Source organism: Bufo bufo, chromosome 1 (genome assembly GCF_905171765.1).
Source record: "Bufo bufo chromosome 1, aBufBuf1.1, whole genome shotgun sequence".
NCBI lineage: Eukaryota > Metazoa > Chordata > Amphibia > Anura > Bufonidae > Bufo > Bufo bufo.
In genome coordinates, this window is record NC_053389.1 from 772772238 (window position 1) to 772783742 (window position 11505).

An 11505-nucleotide genomic window follows, 5' to 3' on the forward strand; every position below is an offset into this window, starting at 1 on the left:
CAATAAACTCTTGTGCAACACCTAAAGGGTTAAACAATTATGCAAAATCAGTTTTGAATACCTTGAGGGGTGTAGTTTCTTAGATGGGGTCTTTTTTTGGGTTGTTTCTATTATGTAAGCCTCGCAAAGTGACTTCAGACCTGAAACTGGTCCCTAAAAATTGAGTTTTTGTAAATTTCTGAAAAATTTCAAGATTTATTCTAAGCCTTATAACATCCCCAAAAAATAAAATATCATTCCCAAAACAATTCAAACATGAGTAGACATATGGGGAATGTAAAGTCATCACAATTTTTTGGGGTATTACTATGTATTACAGAAGTAGAGAAACTGAAACTTTGAAATTTCAGAATGGCCTGGATAAGTCAAAGCGTTTTAAAGTTATTAGCACTTAAAGTGACACTGGTCAGATTTCCAAAAATTTGGAAAAATTAGCAAATTTCAAAGTTTCAGTTTCTCTACTTCTGTAATACATAGTAATACCCCAAAAAAGTGTGATGACTTTACATTCCCATATGTCTACTTCATGTTTGTAGCATTTTGGGAATGATATTTTATTTTTTGGGGATGTTACAAGGCTTAGAAGTTTAGAAGCAAATTTTGAAATATTCAGAAATCTTCAAAATCCCACTTTTTATGGACCAGTTCAGGTTTGAAGTCATATTGTGAGGCTTAGATAATAGAAACCTCCCAAAATGACATTCTAGAAACTACACCCCTCAAGGTATTCAAAACTGTTTTTTCAAACTTTATTAACCCTTTAGTCTTCCACAAGAGTTAATGGCAGATGGAGAAACAATTTGAAATTTCTATTTTTTTGAAATTTTCCAATATAATCAATTTTTTCCAGTAGTAAAAACAAGGGTTAACTGCCAAACAAAACTCAAAAGGGTTGCCCCCGATTCTGTAGTTTGCAGAAACACCCCATATGTGGTCGTTAAACTACTGTTTGGCCAAATGGGAGCACATAGAAGGAGGGGAACACCATATGGTTTTGGAAGGCAGATTTTGCAGGACTGGTTTTGTTTATACCATGTCCCATTTGAAGCCCCCTAATGCACCCCTAGAATAGAAATTTCAAAAAAAGTGACTCCATCTAAGAAAGTACACCCCTCAAGGTATTCAAAATGGGTTTACAAACTTTGTTAACCCTTTAGGTGTTCCACAAGAGTTGATGGCAGATGTAGAAACAATTTAGAAATTTCTATTTTTTGGAAAATTTTCCAATATTAATCAATTTTTTCCAGGAGTAAAACAAGGGTTAAATGCCAAACAAAACTCAAAATGGGTTTCCCGATTCTGTAGTTTGCAGAAACACCCCCATATGTGGTCGTAAACTACTGTTTGGCCGAACGGGAGCACATAGAAGGAGGGGAACACCATATGGGTTTTGGAAGGCAGATTTTGCAGGACTGGTTTTGTTTATACCATGTCCCATTTGAAGCCCCCTGTTGCACCCCTAGAATAGAAACCTCCCAAAAATGACCCCATTCTAGAAACTACACCCCTCAAGGTATTCAAAACTGTTTTTTCAAACTTTATTAACCCTTTAGGTCTTCCACAAGAGTTAATGGCAGATGGAGAAACAATTTTGAAATTTCAATTTTTTGGAAAATTTTCCAATATAATCAATTTTTTCCAGGAGTAAAACAATGGTTAACTGCCAAACAAAACTCAAAATGGGTTGCCCCGATTCTGTAGTTTGCAGAAACACCCCATATGTGGTCGTAAACTACTGTTTGGCCGAACGGGAGCACATAGAAGAAGGGGAACACCATATGGGTTTTGGAAGGCAGATTTTGCAGGACTGGTTTTGTTTATACCATGTCCCATTTGAAGCCCCCTGTTGCACCCCTAGAATAGAAATTTCAAAAAAGTGACTCCATCTAAGAAAGTACACCCCTCAAGGTATTCAAAACTGGGTTTACAAACTTTGTTAACCCTTTAGGTGTTCCACAAGAGTTGATGGCAGATGGAGAAACAATTTTGAAATTTCTATTTTTTGGAAAATTTTCCAATATAATAAATTTTTTCCAGGAGTAAAACAAGGGTTAACTGCCAAACAAAACTCAAAATGGGTTGCCCCGATTCTGTAGTTTGCAGAAACACCCCATATGTGGTCGTAAACTACTGTTTGGCCGAACGGGAGCACATAGAAGAAGGGGAACACCATATGGGTTTTGGAAGGCAGATTTTGCAGGACTGGTTTTGTTTATACCATGTCCCATTTGAAGCCCCCTGTTGCACCCCTAGAATAGAAATTTCAAAAAAGTGACTCCATCTAAGAAAGTACACCCCTCAAGGTATTCAAAACTGGGTTTACAAACTTTGTTAACCCTTTAGGTGTTCCACAAGAGTTGATGGCAGATGGAGAAACAATTTTGAAATTTCTATTTTTTGGAAAATTTTCCAATATAATCAATTTTTTCCAGGAGTAAAACAAGGGTTAACTGCCAAACAAAACTCAAAATGGGTTGCCCCGATTCTGTAGTTTGCAGAAACACCCCATATGTGGTCGTAAACTACTATTTGGCCGAACGGGAGCACATAGAAGAAGGGGAACACCATATGGGTTTTGGAAGGCAGATTTTGCAGGACTGGTTTTGTTTATACCATGTCCCATTTGAAGCCCCCTGTTGCACCCCTAGAATAGAAATTTCAAAAAAGTGACTCCATCTAAGAACGTACACCCCTCAAGGTATTCAAAACTGGGTTTACAAACTTTGTTAACCCTTTAGGTGTTCCACAAGAGTTAATGGCAGATGGAGAAACAATTTTGAAATTTCAATTTTTTGGAAAATTTTCCAATATAATCAATTTTTTCCAGGAGTAAAACAAGGGTTAACTGCCAAACAAAACTCAAAATGGGTTGCCCCAATTCTGTAGTTTGCAGAAACACCCCATATGTGGTCGTAAACTACTATTTGGCTAAACGGCAGGACATAGAAGAAGGGGAACGTCATATGGTTTTTGGAAGGCAGATTTTGCTGGACTGGTTTATTTACACCATGTACCCTTTCAAGCCCCCTGATGCACCCCTAGAGTAGAAACTCCACAAAAGTGACCCCATCTAGGAAACTACGGGATAAGGTGGTTGTTGTTTTGGGACTATTTTAGGGGTAAATATGATTTTTGGTTGCTCTATATTACTCTTTTTTGAGGCAATGTAACAAAAAAAAAATTGAAAATTGTTTTTTACATTCGCTATTTAGTTTTGTGGAACACCTAAAGGGTTAACATAGTTTGTAAAGTAACTTTTGAATACCTTGAGGGGTGTAGTTTCTTAGATGGGGTCACTTTTTTGGAGTTTCTAGTCTAGGCTACATCAGGGGGGCTTCTAATGGGACATGGTGTCAAAAAAAAAACTGTCCATCAAAATCTGCCTTCTAGAAACCATATGGAGTTCCCTTCGTTCTATGCCCTGCCGTGCGGCTATATAGCCATTTACGACCACATATGGGGTGTTTCTGCAAACTACAGAATCAGGGCCATAAATATTGAGTTTTGTTTGGCGGTTAACCCTTGCTTTATTACCGGCAAAAAGGATTCAAATGGAAATTTTGCCCAAAAATGGTTGTTTTGGCACCGTTTTTATTTTATATTTTTAACACCGTTCATCCGAGGCGTTTGGGCAAAAGTTATTTTTATAGCGACGACTTTTACGCACGCGACGATGCCCAATATGTATGGTTCTCAGACTTTGGAGACACTAAGCAGGCATCCTAAAAACTGCGGCCCTCCAGATGTTGTAAAACTACAATTCCCACCATGCCCTGCTGATGGCTGTAGGTTGTCTGGGCATGCTGGGAGTTATAGTTTTACAACATCTGGAGGGCCGCAGTTTGAGGATGCCTGCACTAAAACTAATATTTTTTTGGGAAAAAAAAAATGTTTCCGTGTCTCCAAAGTCTAAAAGCCATAGTTTTTTATGTTCTCTAGTGGACTGTTGGGGATTATAAAAATTTAGTACTCCATGGAAGTGTGATACTCCCTGAAGCAATCGATAACGCAGAGGCCCGGATGATCGGGGCAAGTGTCGCACTGAGTGGTGGTGTCCTTCCGTATCCCCCTCCTGCGACACACTCTGCACTTTTTTTGGGTTCGTCCCTTCTTTCCAGTATGGGGGACCACACCTGGAAAGTGTTGGCCAGGGACGATCCGGGCGCCTCCAATTCCCGAGGTACTCCGTCCTGCTCTTTCCCGGTCCGAAAAGATCAGGTCCTTGAGGACTGCCTCATAGAATTGGAGGAATGTCCCTGTGCTGCCAGCGCTTCGGGATAGTACAAAAGAGTTGTACATGGCAACCTGCACCAAGTAGACCGCAACTTTTTTGTACCATGCCCGGGTTTTGCGCATGGCGTTATATGGCGTGAGGACTTGATCAGAGAGATCAACTCCTCCCATATACCGATTGTAGTCGACGATACAATCGGGCTTGAGGACCGTTGCCGCGGTACCTCGCACAGGGACAGGGGTGATGCCGTTACCGTGGATTGTGGAAAGCATAAGGACATCCCTCTTGTCCTTATACCTGACCAGCAACAGGTTTCCACTGGTAAGGGCACGGGTCTTACCCCTGGGGATAGGTACCTGGAGGATAGGTACCTGGAGGGGGTAGGCAGGGAGGCCGCGTTGATTTTTCCGCACGGTCCCACAAGCGAACGTGGATCTGGCGGCAAGGGACCTGAACAAGGGAATGCTGGTATAAAAGTTGTCCACGTACAAGTGGTAACCCTTATCCAGCAGTGGGTACATAAGGTCCCACACGAGTTTCCCGGTAACACCCAGAGTGGGGGGACATTCTGGGGGTTGAATCCGGGAATCTCTCCCCTCGTACACACGAAATTTGTAAGTGTACCCTGAGGTACTCTCACAAATTTTGTATAGCTTCACGCCATACCTCGCCCGCTTTGTGGGAATATATTGGCGGAAACTGAGTCTCCCCTTGAACGCAACGAGAGACTCATCAACCGCGACCTCCCTTCCAGGTACGTAGGCCTGCTGAAATGTGGCCCCAAAGTGATCGATGACCGGCCGTATCTTATACAGCCGGTCATAGGCAGGATCACCTTGGGGTGGACATGCTGCATTATCGGAATAATGCAGACATTTCCGGATGGCCTCAAACCGGGGGCGTGTCATGACCATACTGTACAGTGGGGTCTGGTATAGGACGTCCCCACTCCAGTATTGCCTGACACTGGGTTTTTGAACTAGACCCATATGCAGCACGAGGCCCCAAAATGTCCTCATCTCGGCTGCACTGACCGGCGTCCAGCCACCGGGTCTAGCCAAAAATGAGCCTGGGTTTTGAGCGACGAACTGTTGGGCGTACAGATTCGTCTGCTCCACCATCAGATTCACCAGTGGGTTACTGAAAAAAAAACTAAAATAGTCTATTTCAGTAAACCCCACTGTGGGAATCTGGATTCCAGGATTGCCAGCAAAATCCGGAATCTCAGGCTCAAAGTCCACTGGGGGACACCAGCTAAGTTCATCGGCAGGGGGCTCGTACTAGGGTGGGCCACAGGATCCCTAGCATGTGGGGCCCCTGGCTCCGCCTGGCGGCGTCTCCGTCGCCTTGGTGGCTCATCGTCATCAGATGATGATGAGGAGGATGCGGATGATAAAAGGAACGTGGGGTCATCCTCATCCTCACTGGGGCTCTCAGAGTCGGAGGCAATCTGGGCGTATGCCTCCTCGGCCGAGAACATTCGGCGGGCCATGGGTGTGTGTGCGTGTATGTGTGCGTGTGTGGAAACCTTTATTATATGTGCGTGTGTGTGGGGGCAACGGGTGTTCGCGTACTAAAAAAGGCAAAAAAAGAAAGGGCAAGTGTTAGGAAAAAAAAAGTTCAAACTTGCTGATCAGCGGTACAACGCTGATCAGCGGTCGGTGGGGTGGTGGGGCGGGCGATGCGCTAACACTGGACGGACGCTAAAAAGTGCCGGCCAGTCAGCGCACGCAGAAAAAAAAAAAGTGGTGGTAAGGGGGCTGGTGGTCAGGGGAGGGGGGGGGCTGGAGGGGGGGGCTGGAGGTGGGGGCTGGTGGTGGGGAAGGGGGGTGGGGTGGGGGGCTGGTGGTGGGGGGGTCTGGTGGGGGGGGCAAGTGGCAGGGGGGGATCTGGGGTCTGATGGATGGATCAAAGAAAGTTTGGAAATAAAAGTGTTTTTTTTTTTTTTTTCCCTAACTAACTTTTCCCTTCTTTCCCTGCCTAACGGTGCCTCTCCCTCACTGACCCTAACCTACCTGGGTGGCGATGGGTGCAGGAGGGTGATGGATTCCGATTAGGGGGACACAGGAGCTGGTGCTGGACGATGCTGCACGGTCAGGGTGCTGGACAGGAAGAGGAGGGGAGAGAGGAGCGCAGGAAGTTTGAATCTCGCGCCTCTCTCCCCTGCACCAATCAGGACCCTGGACAGCGGCGTTCAGCACCAGGGCCAGCACCGCCTCTCCAAATCCTCGGACTGCGATAGGTGGTGTATAATTACGCCACCGATCGCAGTCTTTTTCCGGTTCATCGGGTCACAGGACACCCGAATGGACCGGAAACGCAGAAAACCGCAGGTCTGAATTGACCTGCGGTTTTCTGCGATCGTCGATGCGGGGGGGTCAAATGACCCCCCCCTGCATTGTTACGGGATGCCGGCTGAATGATTTCAGCCGAAATCCCGTTCCGATTAACCCCTGGGGCGCCAGAATGCCGATTTCAAGTTAGGACCTACCGGTACGCCCTGAGTCCTTAAGGACTCGGGAAATAGGGCGTACCGATACGCCCTGCGTCCTTAAGGGGTTAAGGGGTTAAGCAGTAAGATATCAATTAATTACATTAAACAATCTTAACAATATTAGAAATAATGAAAATACAGTTTGTCAAGAAACACTGATTTCCTGATGATAAAACATTTTAACATTTCAAAACATTTATAAATTTCACAATATGTAATGTAACTTTACCTTCATTCCCAAAGTTCTTAGTCTTTTTTAAGCAAATAAAGTTTGATTTCGAACTTTCCTCGAATTCCGTTATTGCTTTTTGCATTATGTGGTATGAATTGAAGATTTCCACTTGTGGATTTTCTTGAAGACTGGAATCCTCTAGTTCTACCTATAAATGGCAGTGAAAATTAACTGTTTTCAATGTACAGGGTGGGCCATTTATATCGATACACCTTAATAAAATGGGAATGGTTGGTGATATTAACTTCCTGTTTGTGGCACATTAGTATATGTGAGGGGGGAAACTTTTCAAGATGGGTGGTGACCATGGCGGCCATTTTGAAGTCGGCCATTTTGAATCCAACTTTTGTTTTTTCAATAGGAAGAGGGTCATGTGACACATGAAACTTATTGGGAATTTCACAAGAAAAACAATGGTGTGCTTGGTTTTAACGTAACTTTATTCTTTCATGAGTTATTTACAAGTTTCTGACCACTTATAAAATGTGTTCAATGTGCTGCCCATTGTGTTGGATTGTCAATGCAACCCTCTTCTCCCACTCTTCACACACTGATAGCAACACCGCAGGAGAAATGCTAGCACAGTCTTCCAGTATCCGTAGTTTCAGGTGCTGCACATCTCGTATCATCTGAAGGCAATCGTCTATGCTGTGAAGATACGAGATGTGCAGCACCTGAAACTACGGATGCTGGAAGCCTGTGCTAGAATTTCTCCTGTGGTGTTGCTATCAGTGTGTGAAGAGTGGGAGAAGAGGGTTGCATTGACAATCCAACACAATGGGCAGCACATTGAACACATTTTATAAGTGGTCAGAAACTTGTAAATAACTCATGAAAGAATAAAGTTACATTAAAACCAAGCAAACCATTGTTTTTCTTGTGAAATTCCCAATAAGTTTGATGTGTCACATGACCCTCTTCCTATTGAAAAAACAAAAGTTGGATTCAAAATGGCCGACTTCAAAATGGTCGCCATGGTCACCACCCATATTGAAAAGTTTCCCCCCTCACATATACTAATGTGCCACAAACAGGAAGTTAATATCACCAACCATTCCCATTTTATTAAGGTGTATCCATATAAATGGCCCACCCTGTACTTTAGTACTAGTAAAAATTATTTCTAAGTTAACATAAAATTATTTAGTGCCACAGTAATGGAAAAAAATAAAAAAATATTTATGAAGTCACAAAAATAAAATCAGCAACAATGAATATATTGTATATACAGTAAAGTCGCCATTTTCCAGCACTGTCAAGCAACTGGACAGAAGATATATTTTCTTTTTTTGGCTGGATGGTTCATGTGCTTTAAAAAGTGGTCTGTTGCTTGGTGCACACCAAAATGTTTGATCATAAGGAAATAATTTTATAGCAAACAAAATTAGTGATTTACATTTCGCTGACAGGTCGATTCCGTGGTCGGCAGCAGAAGGTAAACAATGGTGAGAAACAGCCAGCCCTGCGATTGGTTAGTTCAAATCTCAAAAGTCTATAGCAGGGCCTGGCTTTTGAAAGCTCGCCCACCAAGCACAGATCGTTACAGAGAGATAACTTTCTTGGGCCCGCTCTCTGTTCAGTGGGCAGGGCTTCAAGAGCCATCGGACTATTGCAAACTGAAATAGTCAATAGCAGCTGGCTATTTGTAACGGTCACGTCCCACACACACACACAGGGGGAAGGGTAGTGACCACTGCGCTCCACCCTCACCCCTGGCCCTGCCTACTTGCCTCACGAGTCCTGATGACAGGGGACAACTGGACGGCAATCCCTAACTTAGGATATGTGCAGGGAAGACAGACCAAGACAAAAATACGGAACATGAACGGACCGGGTCAGAACCAAGAGAGCTACACAGTACAACGGACTTAAGCAAAGAATGGTCAGGAGAAGCCGGGGTCAATACCAGGAGAGTAGTGAAGTACAAGAGGAGTCCTAAGAGAGTAGTCAGGTGGGAGCCGAAGGTCACAATACCAGGATGGATGCGCAGTACAGGAGGAGCAGGCAGAGGATCATCAGGAAACAGATCAGGTAAGTATTCAGTAGTCCAACAAATAGCCAGGAACCTAGAAATTAACAGGCAACCTGTGGCCAGCAGGCTGCCTGTATTTATAGCTGGGGAGTGAGGGTCATTGTGACGTGGCCAGCGTCACATGACCGACAGGCCAACCATTCGAGCACCGAGTGATCAGCTCGGCGCTCAAGGCAGACTAGGAGCAGGGAGCCACCCAGCCAGGAAAGCCGCCCTGGGAATGAGGTCATGCACAAATCCTCATTCCCAAAGCTAAGCAACAGGTCCTGCGGGCAATGGGGGGACCGAGTGCACCTTCGGAACCCTCGTGACAGTACCCCCCCTTTTACGAGGGGCCACCGGACCCAAGACTTCAGGCGATGGCTTTTCAGGGTGTTCTAAATGAAATTTTACGAACAAGTCTAGGAGCATGAAACTCCCTAGCAGGTAACCAAGATCTCTCTTCAGGTCCATACCCCTTTCCAGTGAATCAGGTACTGCAAGGCATTACGCACACTTCCTGACATCCACTATTTTAGACACCACATACTCGACAGCATCATTAACAGAACCGGCGGAGGCGAGGCTTTGATGGTACTACCGGTTCAAAATATTTTTTAAGCAGAGATTTACGGAACACATTATGAATGTGGAATGACTCGGGCAGCTCCAACCTAAAAGATACCGGGTTAATCACCTCCGTGATCTTATATGGTCCAATAAAACGAGGAGCAAATTTTTTAGAAGTTACCTTGAGAGATAGATTCTTGGAGGACAACCATACTTTATCCCCAACCTGAAAGTTCACCCCCTTGAACGTCTCCTATCGGCCTTGAGTTTTTGAGAACTTTGAGCCTTTTCTAGGTTCGATTGAACCCGGGCCCAAACTGTGCACAGTTCGGAGGAGAGTTTATCCGCTTCAGGGGTTAGAGGAGGAGACGGACGACCCAGAATGAAAACGGGGATGAAAACCATGGTTACAAAAGAAAGGGGAGACCCCAGCAGACAGAATTGACACAAATTCAGCCAACGGAAGGAATTTTACCCATAATTGCTGGTCATCAGCAACATACAACCTCAAGAATTGTTCCACAGACTGATTAAGGCGTTCAGTCTGCCCATTTACTCTCAGGATGGTAGGCAGAGAAAAAGACAATGAAATTTTACATCTTTGACAGAAGGCCCTCTAGAATTTGGACACAAACTGCACACCCCTGTCAGAAACAATGTTTTCCGGGATGCCATGTAAACGAACAATCTCTCTCACAAAAATAGACGCCAAGGTTTTAGCATTTGGAAGTTTTAGACAGGGGAATGAAATGAACCATCTTGCTAAACCTATCGACCACTACCCAAACCACAGTCTTACCCTCCGCCAGCGGTAGGTCAGTTATAAAGTCCATCGAGATATGGGACCCGGGTCTACTGGGAATGGGTAGTGGTCGTAGGTTACCAGCAGGGCGAGTCCTAGGTATCTTAGACCTGGCACAAACCTCACAGGCTGACACGTAGGACTTGACATCCCTGGTCAGAGTGGGCCACCAATAGGTTCTAGAAACAGATCCTTAGTGCCCTCAACACCCGGATGTCCACAAAAGGCAGAATCGTGACACTCCCCCAACAGCTGGAGACGAAATTGTACGGGAACAAACAACTTATCTGTTGGGGTGGATGCTGGTGCCAGATGTTGTTCAGCCTTAATGCGAGCCGAGATATCCTGGGTTAGAGCTGCTAAGAAGATGTTTGCTGGTAGGATGGATTCAGGCGGCGTCTCAGTGGGTTGAAAGGCATGGAAGCTCCGGGATAATGCGTCTGCTTTCACATTTTTACTTCCGGCCTGAACGTAATGGAGAAATCAAAACGGGTAAAAAACAGAGCCCATCGGGCTTGTCGGGGATTCAACCTCTTAGCCGACTCGAGAAACATTAGGTTTTTTATGATCAGTGACAACAGTTACTCGATGCCTTGCCCCCTCCAAAAAATGCCTCCACTCCTCAAATGCCCATTTAATAGCCAGCAGCTCCCTATTCCCAATGTCGTAGTTTCTCTCCGTAGGAGGAGAATTTCCTGGAGAAGAAGGCACATGGTCTCAGGTTAGTGAAGCTAGCAGGACCCTGTGAAAGAACTGCTCCTGCGCCTTCCTCGGACGCATCTACCTCCACAATAAAGGGTCTCTCCTGATCAGGCTGGATCAGAATGGGAGCGCTACTAAATGCCTTTTTTTATGTTTCAAATGAAGAAATGGCCTTGGTAGACCAATTCTCAAATCCGCCCATTTCTTAGTAAGGTCGGTCAATGGCTTAGCAATTACAGAAAAATTCATGATAAATTTACGATAGTAATTAGCGAAACCCAAAAACCGTTGTAAAGCCTTTAAGGATGAAGGCCTTACCCATTCCTTAATTGCTAAAACCTTACCAGGATCCATCTTAAAGGCGTGAGGAGTCAAAACATGCCTAGAAACAGTATCTCCTGTACACCAAAGACACATTTCTCTTGCTTAGCGGATAGCTGGTTCTCCCTCAACACCTCTA